The sequence below is a fragment of the Pygocentrus nattereri genome, chromosome 30 (genome assembly GCF_015220715.1).
Source record: "Pygocentrus nattereri isolate fPygNat1 chromosome 30, fPygNat1.pri, whole genome shotgun sequence".
In the NCBI taxonomy this organism is placed as follows: Eukaryota; Metazoa; Chordata; class Actinopteri; order Characiformes; family Serrasalmidae; genus Pygocentrus; species Pygocentrus nattereri.
The window spans coordinates 2,910,001-2,921,427 of NC_051240.1; the positions used below are offsets into that span (position 1 = coordinate 2,910,001).

Genomic DNA, 11,427 nt, shown 5'->3' on the forward strand with positions numbered 1-11,427 from the left:
TTTGTGCTTGCTTGCTAATATCAGCCAATGTTCTAATGGGTTAGCTTATCATCACTGTAATCTCACAGTAGCCACGTTTACATGCAGCCTGATAATCTGTTAATAATAATCCGACTAATAGCTCAATCGAAATAGAATACGTCCATGTAAACTCCTCAATCGGAATAGACTAATCTGAATGAAGCCATTCAGAATACAATTTCTACCCGATTGATCGAGGTGGGTAAATCCATTAACTAGAAGAATAATAGCCGTGTAAACACCCGAATCCGATTACAAGGAAGGACATTTTTCTGAGTCTGACATCAGTTTAAAGCCATTAAAAACACAAGCACTGCTCACTGCTGCTCATCTCACTCTGACTGAACCTCATGTGATGTTCGCTGTCATTTTAACGTTCACTCTAAGCGCTGCTCCATGCATGTCCGTCATTCTACATTGGATTACTTGTAGTGGGCATATAAACGAAGATTTTCATCAGATTGTTGAGCAGAGTGGGCGTAAACACCTCAGTCTGAGTCTATGAATACAATTGGATTGGCGAAAATCTTTGCCTGTAAACACAGCCAATGATTGTTAGAGTAGTTTTTACTCTTCTACTCTTTTTCTCTTTAATCTGTTTATGCTTTTAGTCATTTATATACTTGTATTGGAGTGAATGTATTACTACAGTGGTGGTGCACTAATCGTAGTAAAGTACAGTCCTCCTGCTATAAATTTACTTTCAGTATTGATGACTCTGCATCTCAGAATTAAAGGTTCATAATGATTTTTCACTCATTCTCTCTCTCAGATCGCCATTTATGGTAAAAACTTCTGCACGTCTGCTAAGAACGCCTTCTTCCTCCTGATGAGGAACATTGTCCGGTGAGAGAAACTACACATAGGTGCTGTTACTCGGCCTGGTATAGACAGAGGGAGTCTATAATCGACTATCTATATAATCAGCAGGAGTGGAAAGTACTTCAGTGACTGTGCTTCATTCCTGCACTTAAGCAGTGAAGATTCATATTTTACTCCAGCACTATTGACATTGATTACTTGTACATTTACTCAACAAGAAAAGTAATACTCTTTACTTTTTCATTAAGGCATTTACTCACCCGTTACAGACATTAAGGTCATTTGTATAAAACAACATTAGTACATTTTGGCCTTTTTTCAAGTGAACTGTGTAAAATCTATTTAGGGAAATGTTTTGTGGATCCATAAATGTTTAGTAGCCTAAATAATTAGATTCATCACACTAGTTTTTGTAAAAAATGTGTTTATTTTTTGCAAGTTTAAATGTGTCTCTGAAACGTGTCCCTTAAGATTAAAGTTTTTTCAAGTGGCCACATTTTCTTTCCAGTTCCGACACGTTTACCAAGATTTTGACATACAGTTTATCGACATTTTCTCTACTTTTAATATTTTTAGCATTATTTTTATATTTTATTCTATTTTTTATATTATTTGTTTTGTGTTTTAGAGTGTTCGTGCTGGACAAAGTGACAGACTTTCTGTTGTTTCTGGGAAAGCTGCTCATAGTGGGGATTGTGGGTAAGTGCTGAGTGCATTTAAATAGAATATACGAATAAAACTGAGGGCCGTTCCACACAAACTAAACCTCACCGAAAAGCAGGAATCTGCACCTGTAGCACAACTTAGAGGAGCTTATTCAGTTAAACTGAGTCCATCTCAGTAGAGCTGTTGTAGAAGGATCTTCTGTTTGTTCAATTTACCCTCCTCTTACACCCAATGTACAAAAAAATAGGCCAAATCCAGAATACACTCTTAAGAGTTGTCTACTTTAAAAAATTACTTCATGTAGTCACAAGCAATTGAACTGGTTTAATTCACAACTACACTGATTGAAAGAATTGTTCATTCAAAGTATTTATTTAGGTTGAATAAAACTAGTTAATTTACTTGTTACCACATTGTCATTTTTTAAAATTACATCTGATGAGGCACTTTACAGTGTAGGATTCACTGTTACCTATAAACATGGATTAAAGTACAGACTAAGGGGGACTTTATATTTGTGGTTTGGTTCTAAAGCAGAGAACAAATATAATTAATAATAGTAATAGTGTTGCATCGGCATCAAGTAAGACCATAATATTTCCATGAGAAGTGCTCTTTTATTGTACACCAGCAGAAAAGGGAAATAGATACTCACAAACTCGCAGGGGAGGTCACCACCAGCCACAGACAACATTAAACAACATGCTGCCTCTACCATGATCCTTGCCTCCAGAGCTCATTAGACTCAGAAGACAACCAGGAAAATGAAGAAGATCACAGGGTACCGTACTGAGAGAGGCGACTAGCTCAGTGGTATGTGAATCAGACCGCTGGACATGTAGGGGAAGAGAGTTCCAGAGATGAGGATCTAGAAAATGGTTGGTCGTCAAAACTATAAAGGTTGAATGCGGGAACGGTGAACAAATCGGCTGAAGTCGAGAAGAGAGTTCAGGTGAATTTATAATGAAGGAGGAGATCAGACGGTAAGGAAGGAGTGATGTTGTTAGGAACTTTAACGTGTAGGTGGCACTTTAGAGGAAGCCAGTGGAGATCATAGAGAACAGGCTGAGTGAGCATGAGTGAGACGGTGAGCAGCAGAGTTCTGGACCATCTGAAGCTTGTGAAGGGGGAAGAACTGATGCCTGCAAGGACAGAGTTACAATCGTTTGAACAACTAGATGAAAGCACATATGAGAGCTACAGCAGCAGAGAGAGAGAAGAACGGTCACATGTTGGAAAAACAAACTTTAATAAAAGAACTGACATGGGCGTTGAATGAGAGAGTCGGATCGAAGATGACACCCAGATTTATGACCTGACAGGACGGGGAGGCTGCTATATCATCAAGTGAAAGAGAGTTTCCTTGTTTTCCTCTGCCCTGTGCTTTTGTTTCAGCCTGACATGTGTCTTTGTTGTCTAGTTTGTGTGCTTTTGTGTTGTTTTGTTAGCTCCTCCCCTGTTCTGCCATGTGTTCAGCCCACACCTGTTTCTTGTTCTTAGCTTCGCCCCTCATTGTTCAGCTGTGTCTAGTCTTGAGTGTTTGTATGTGTTTTAGGGCTGCAACAAACGACTAATTTGATAGTCGAATAATCCATCGATTACTGAAACAGAAAATCGATTATTCAGATTATGAATCACTACATTACCAAATAACTTGTGCCTATTAGCTTTTAAATTTCACTTGAGGTTGTTTTATGTATTTGCTAACTAACAATGACAACGGTATAGATGAATAACATTCAAGAATTCACTGGTTAAACTTTCCTGCTAACACAAATTATAAAAAAAGAAAACTCCAATATGTTTTTCCTGTCAGTATTATGCAAAGAAGCAGCAATAAAACATAACAAAAATAAATAGTTTACCTTTAATAAAGTCAATAAAAAATAAATCGAAATTTAAATGGTACATTTAAACAGTGTGGCCTGTGCTCTGTGCGTTCTGCTTTCTGGCTACTATGAAAATGTTCATAGTGAGCGCGAGAAAGTTGCGTAATGATGTCACCACTTAATAAACTAATAAATTAGTTGCCAACTAATTTGGTCGTCGATTTTAGTTAAGTAAGTCGAATAATTGTTGCACTCCTAATTGCACCCTGTATGTATATATGGTACTGTGAGAAAGTTTTAGGCATCTAAGCAGATTTTTAAACACTTTATCTCAGCAGTGAGTTTATCACAATATCCATTAGAATAAAGTCGTATTCATAATTCAAATAAACATCAAAACAATAAAAAGTAATGAGAATTTCTCGGGTCCATATTTTTCCTCGACACCTTCACAGCCGCCACAGAAACTCATTAATATCATCAATTACATCATGAGCTCAATTTACTGAGCACTGATTGGTCAAACCAGGAGCTGCTTTTTCACTACATATAATACTGGGCTTCCTCAAGGAGAGGCTTGGAAATGGTTAAACACACTCACATCCAGAAAATCACTAAAATAAATAGTATATATAAATATATATAAAATCACTATTAATTTTGTTAATTCAAAAATGAACACTTTTCTCAGCAAATAAAAACAAACTACACAAATGAATAGTTGGGTGCCTAAGACTTTCGCACAGTACCGTTCCTGCCAAGGACTTCAAAAAGGTCACACTTGCGTCCTGCATTATGTCGTGATCACCGTTACAGAAAGTTGTATTTCATCCAGAGCGTTTCTCAGAAAAACAATATTTGAACCATCTGAGAGGTGGACTTGATCCTGAGACATATGTGAGTGCCATCAGCATAGCAGTAAAAGTCTAGTGACATATGATCTTGTAGCATGTCATGCGTTACCCCGGGCACAAGGAGGACACTGGAGGCAGGATTCACATTTGCAGCTGCTATGTTCTGCCACAGATCTCTTCAAGGGGCACAAATGATGAAGAGCAGTGGTCTGAGGCCAGAACCCTGAGGGACACCTTAAATGACAAGTTGATGAAGTAAACCCAGTGAGAGAAATACATTCTCCAGAGAGAGAGAGCATCTGCAGATGTAAGAAGGTCATCAGTAACCTTAGTCTTGGCAGTACTGACAGAAACCTGACTGTAAAGGTTTGAAAAAATTATTGCTTTCTAAGCAAGCTGTAAACTTGTTCAAAAATTTTCAACAGAAATGGGAGGTTAGAGATTTGCCGGAAGTTATTGACAGTTGAATAAATTTTTTTTTTTAAGAATTGGGGTGACTGCAGCTAGATCATAGGCAGTGGGAACATCGCCAAAAAGCAGTGATCGAGTAACAATCATTGAGCTGAGGAGCCAGAGCAGGTAGACAGGTTAGAATGGTTGGTAGAGGATCGAGGGAGCAGGTGGGAAGAGGCTGTAACAATATCACTATAAATTCCTAAACCTAACCCTAAAATCTGATTGGCTGAGCCGCGATCCGTGATATGACCGCCTCACAACAACTGAATTATGTATTACTAAGCCAAGGAACGAAAAAAAACCTGTTCTGTTAATAATCTTTGACACTGATCATATGGACCGTCAAGTGTACTGATGAAGGAAGAACCTGTTTTTTACTTGAACTGAGGCGCTGGCAACTTACGTTCTTAACGAGAACTAATCTGGTTAACAAGGTAACAGGCTAAAATATATCAAACATGCTAAACAACTCCATTATTAACATCACAGGCTTCAATTAAAGTATTTATGAAAGTATTTATGCACTAACTTGCAGTGGCCATTTGGTGACTGGAAGTGCTTATAAAGTCACGCTTTTTAAACAGATGTTCATTGATATGTGATAAAAAAGTTCAACAATTCATGAATTGACCACAGTATATAGAGATGGGCGACCAAACATTTACATTTACGGCATTTGGCTGACGCTCTTATCCAGAGCGACTTCCAATTGGATAATTTTACACAGGTAGGCCAAGGCAGTGTTAGGAGTCTTGCCCAAGGACTCTTAATGGTGTAGTGTAGGGAGTCTTGCCCAGGTGGGGATTGAACCCCAGTCTACAGTGTAGAAGGCAGAGGTGTTAACCACTACACTATCCCAACCACCAAACGTTTTCCCCATTCTTCTCATTTATTCAATTTCTTTAGAAATAACTTATTATTGTGTATTCTATTATATTTTATGTGGGCCGACATGTTGTAAAGCAATGAGTCACTTGAGGCAGTGTGTTAGTGACATAGGTCTTGAATGATTAATTGGTATGAAATGATAGTTGATCTGCTGAAGTGTTTGAGAAAAGTGGTGACTTTTTTTCTCTCCTGTCAGGAGTCTGCTGTTTCTTCTTCTTCTCAGGGAAGATAAAGTTTGGGAAGGAAGTGGCTTCATCACTGAACTACTGCTGGGTTCCCATTGTGGTGAGTTTAGACACCAGCATTAGCATTACTGATATACTACATTAATACAGGCTACAGCTGAATAAAAAACGGCTTTCCATATTTGTTGTTGTTGTTGTTATTATTATTATTATTATTAGTAGTAGTAGTAGTAGTAGTAGTAGTAGTAGTAGTAGTAGATCAGATCTATGAAATTATTTAGCATTAGCATTGTTGATACTGGAATATAACATCTGCAGTATGTAGGTCAATTCTCTTGGATTATTAGCATTAGCATTATTGATATAACAATAACTCTTAGTTCCTGCTGTGTTGTTGTGGTATATCAGGATGTTAAATTCTACTGAATCAGCTGTGCTCATGCTACTGTGAGAAATATAAGCAGGTTGTTTCACTGCAGGGTGTGTGTTTCTCTCCAGACGGTGGTGTTTGGCGCCTACGTCATCGCCAGTGGCTTCTTCAGCGTCTACGCCATGTGTGTGGACACTATGCTCCTGTGCTTCTGTGAGTGTTAAAGCTTTATATATTCTGGCAGAGAAAATGCAGCACCCAAAACCTTCTGAATACAAAAAAAAATACAGTGAGCTAAAATATCAGCCCACTGCAAGCCAAACGTTTAGGGCCACCTCACCATCTTTTACAATTTTACTTTTCTGTAAAGTAAGAAAAATTCCTGTAATAGTTTAGTGATTATAAATCAGTTCTGTTGTTCATCTTCAACTCTAATGCTGCGTTTACATAACAATGTTCAAAAATGTGCATGACTGACCTCTGACAACAATGGAAATTTGATTGATTATGTAAGGAGAAATAAGGCTTCTTTGCTATTCTGATGTTTAGTTGTATAATTTAGCTTCTCAAAAAAAAAAGGTTAATGGAACTCTTAAGAGAACGTTCTGTCGACTGCTGTGATTCGCTGCTACTTCTGATGGTGGCACAAATAGGTACAAATATTTAGGGGGGTGAGACTGTTTTCCTTTAAATATACCAGATTAGATTAATATAGTAACTTGACGTTAATCAGAAAGGAAAGTTTGACCATTTGGTTTCAAAACACTTTGAAAAGCTACATATTGTAGCATTGGCAGAAGAAAAAACAGGGGTGGCCATGATCCTGCAATAACAAGTGCTCTTTATTGAACACACCAGCAGAACACACAATAATACAGTGCCCTCCATAATTATTGGCACCCCTGGTTAAGATGTGTTCTTTAGCTTCTAATAAATTGAGGGTTTTTTTAAATAATATAGGACCACGATGGAAAAAAGAGCAAAATCCAACCTTTATCTCAAGTGCATTTATTCAGTAGGAAAAAAATCCCACATTAAGAAATAATTGTTTAACATCAAATAATGTGTGCCACAATTATTAGCACCCCTGATGTTAATACTTTGTACAACCCCCCTTTGCCAACAAAACAGCACCTAATCTTCTCCTATAATGTTTCACAAGATGGGAGAACACAGAAAGAGGTATCTTCGACCATTCCTCTTTGCACAATCTCTCTAAATCATCCAGCGACCTGGGTCCTCTCCTCTGCACTCTCCTCTTCAGCTCACCCCACAGGTTTTCAATGGGGTTAAGGTCTGGGGACTGAGATGGCCATGGGAGGAGCTTGATTCTGTGTGTGGTCAACCATTTCTGTGTAGATCTTGCCATATGTTTAGGGTCATTATCTTGCTGAAAGACCCAGTGACGACCCATCTTCAGCTTTCGGGCAGAAGCCACCAGATTTAGTTTTAAAATGTCCTGGTATTTCAAAGCATTCATGATGCCATGCACCCTAACAAGGTTCCCTGGGCCTTTGGAAGAAAAGCAGGCCCACAGCATCACTGATCCTCCCCCGTATTTCACAGTGGGCATGAGGTGCTTTTCTGCATACTCAGCTCTTGTGTTACGCCAGACCCACTTACAGCATTTGTTGCCAAAAAGCTCTATCTTTGTTTCATCTGACCAAAGCACACGGTCCCAGTTGAAGTCCCAGTACTGCTTAGCAAACTCCAAACGTTTACGTTTATGATTGTGAGTGAGAAAAGGTTTTTTCCGTGCATGCCTCCCAAACAGCTTGTTGGCGTGTAGATAGCGTCTGATGGTTGTTTTGGAGACTTTGTGACCCCAAGATGCTACCATTTGTTGCAGTTCCGTAACAGTGAGCTTTGGAGAACTTTTTATTTCTCTTATCATCCTCCTCACTGTGCGTGGTGGCAAAATAAACTTGCGTCCTCGTCCAGACTTGTTTACCACTGTTCCAGTTGTTTTAAACTTCTTAATAATTCCTCTGACAGTAGATACGGACAGGTGTAGGTGAGTGGCTATTTTCTTGTAGCCATTGCCTGACCTGTGAAGGTCAACACACATCTGCCTTACTTGAATGCTATGTTCCTTTGTCTTTCCCATGTTGAAGAGAAATGGCCTCTGTGTCACGTCATAATTATACCCCAGGGAAACAGGAAGTTGTGAATTGCTAATTAAATGTTCCTACATACTTTGATTAACTTCGTAAACTACTGTAGAAGTGACAGAAATTCTTTAATTACATTTATTTCCTAAGAATTGTTAGGGGTGCCAATAATTGTGGAACAGGTGATTTTACGAAGAAAAATTATTTCTTAGTCAGGGATTTTATTTTCCCCCTAAAACTCTATTTGAGTTAAAGGTTACATTTTTCTACAATTTTCAGTGTGACAGTATGTTTCCACAATAAAAACTGAATTTATTTTAAGGCTTTTGACACATCTTAACCAGGGGTGCCAATAATTATGGAGTGCACTGTATATAATATTTTTGAATGCTAATATGCATGGCAAAACATACTGCCAGCACAAACAATCGCTGTTTACGTCAGACATTATCGATGACGAGACTGGCCACTGCTTGAAATATGAATGGGAACGCTTGTAATCCTCAACATTTCCTACTGCACATGCATTTCACTGGCCTAAACCTATTGGAGTGAAACGATAGATAGATAGATAGATAGATAGATAGATAGATAGATAGATAGATAGATAGATAGATAGATGAGTGTAGACATATAAGAACAATAAATAAACCAGATACTATCTACAGGTATATAAAAAATACAACAGTCTGTGATAATATCTATAACCTGAGATGAGAGATACAGTGCAATAACGACTGTACCAAAATTTACAGATGACGGCATATAATAACCATAGAATGAATAAATAAATGTGCAAATATTGTACCTAATAAAGTGTCTAAGGCAGATGTAAATCTGCAGCTACACAGCCAGACCCTTTTCAGCAGAGCAAACAAGAGGTGTCCTAGAGGGTGGGAGTTCACCTCTAGCCACCGGCTTTACCCTGACGGTGAAGTATGATGGTGATATAACCAATAGAACACTGTGAAAATGATCAATATATCATCCCAGCTGTAATTGTACCCAGTATAACACGCCTCCTGTGGTGTTCTCCTGCCTTTTTGACTGGTTTTATCCACTTCACTCTGTATGTGCTGAGGCTTTACGCTCACTGTAACACGCCCCACTCTTTTCTTCTCTTTTCAATTGTGAGCTCTTTTCACCTGGCTTTGTAATCCTTTTCTCTATTTCTCTTTCTCTCTATCATCTCACTCTTCTTGCACTGCTGCCTCTGTGCCACCTCCCCGCTCTCGTTATAAACCACTAACGCAAAAACCACGACAGCCCAAACTCACCGGGCCGACGGACGTGGTGAGGAATGACGGCCTACTCAAACGGCCACCAGCAAAGTGGAGGGGGTGACAGCCAACTGTTACCAACCAATCATACGTGCACAGTTGGAACATTAAACACATAATCACAATAATGTTAAAAATCTAAGTTACAGCTGTTGTTACTGATAGAAATTAGGTCAAACAAAACTAAAAAGTAATAAACTATGAGTTGAAAATACTGTGAGAGCACCCCCTGCTGTTTATCAGAGCATCGCTGCTCCCCAGTTTCAGTCTCCATTTCCCAAGCGTTTTAGCTGAGCGTACTAATGGTATTCCTCTTAATAAACAGACACATGTTCAGTTCTGTCTTCTCATTAATTGCCGTCACTGTAATATTTGATCAACATTAACATTTTACAGCATTTTACAGTATAAATAAATGTAGCGTCATTATGTTAGTAGTAAATTATGCTGCCTGACACAGCTGCCTAAAGACAATAGAAACATATGCTTAAACAGAAGTTAGGATACTGTTGGTGTGTATCCTAAAGCTCTAATCATAGTGAGAGTGGGTTAGAGATTTACACTGTTACTGTTCACTGTTGAGCTGATTTTGGTTCTAATTTAATGGTTGTTCCTTCAGTGGAGGATCTGGAGCGCAATGATGGATCTGAAGAGAGGCCGTACTTCATGTCCAAGAGTCTCCAGAAGATACTGAATAAAAAAAATAAATTTATGACCAAATAAACCTCCAGAGAGCACAGACAAAGGAGAAAAGCAGGAGGAGAAAGAGAGAGAACTTAGTAATCAGAAAAGGTTTTATTTGTATTAACAGTGTGTTCTTTAATATTCATCTTTTCTGACTGTAAATTTAACTTTTGTTACTGTTTGTTTACCTTTTTCCTATTGTTGTTTTATTGTATGCTGTCCAGTCTGAGTTTTGAGTATCAAAACGTTCAAAATATGTTACAAATACAAATCATAAGCTAAACTTAATTTTTCACAAAGATTGTAACTCATTCTGACAAATTTATTTTCCCATGTAATTTTTTTTCTATTTGCTGATAGGTTTTTTTGCATTACAAAACTTTCTTTTGCTTCTGATTTTTGGCACTTTTTAACAGGGGGTGGGTCTTAGAAGAGGGTGCTCACCTGCACTTTCTATTGGTCAAATTGATTTGGAGTGACAGGTCTTCTGAACATGTAGGGCAGCACTAACAGGTATAAAGCAGAAACTTGGATTAAATCAAGATTTATCTATGAATTCTGTAGCACCAAATGTTATGATTACATTTAAAGCATTATTTTGATTCTGGATTAATTTACCAGTAAATCTAAATTAAATTGAATCTTGTTGCACCGTTACTTTAAACCAGGGTGTCCAATCTTGTCCACAAAAGGCCAGTGTAGTGGCAGGTTTTTACTCCAAACAAGCTGAAGTTCACTTGATTATACTTTAATCTGTTGGTCTTTGTCTTCATAGATTTCATTAGGTGACTGTGCTTTATTGTAGTGAAAACCTGCAGCCACACCGGCCCTCTGTGGATAAGATTGTGAATTTAAACTTCCTATTTTGATGGTTTAATTTACAGATGTGTTTTAAAAAATGATTGTACTATGCAAAACAGAAAATCTCTATCTCTGTGTAAAACTATATTAATACACCACATTTCCAAAAATATTCACTCATCTGCCTTCACACGCATATGACTGACATCCCATTCTTAATCCATAGGGTTTAATATGATGTTGGCCCACCCTTTGCAGCTATAACAGCTTCAACTCTTCTGGGAAGGCTTTCCACAAGGGTTAGGAGTGTGTTTATGGGAATTTTTGACCGTTCTTCCAGAAGCGCAATTGTGAGGTCAGGCACTGATGTTGGACGAGAAGGCCTGGCTCACATTCTCTGCTCTAATTCATCCCAAAGGTGTTCTATGGGGTTGAGGTCAGGACTCTGTGCAGGCCAATC

General features: G+C 38.3%; 1 pseudogene; it reads left to right on the forward strand.

Moving 5' to 3' along the window:
- LOC108416126 overlaps positions 1–10,855 on the forward strand; it is a 26,541-nt pseudogene extending 15,686 nt beyond the window's left edge.
- Positions 10,856–11,427: the final 572 nt, after the last annotated feature.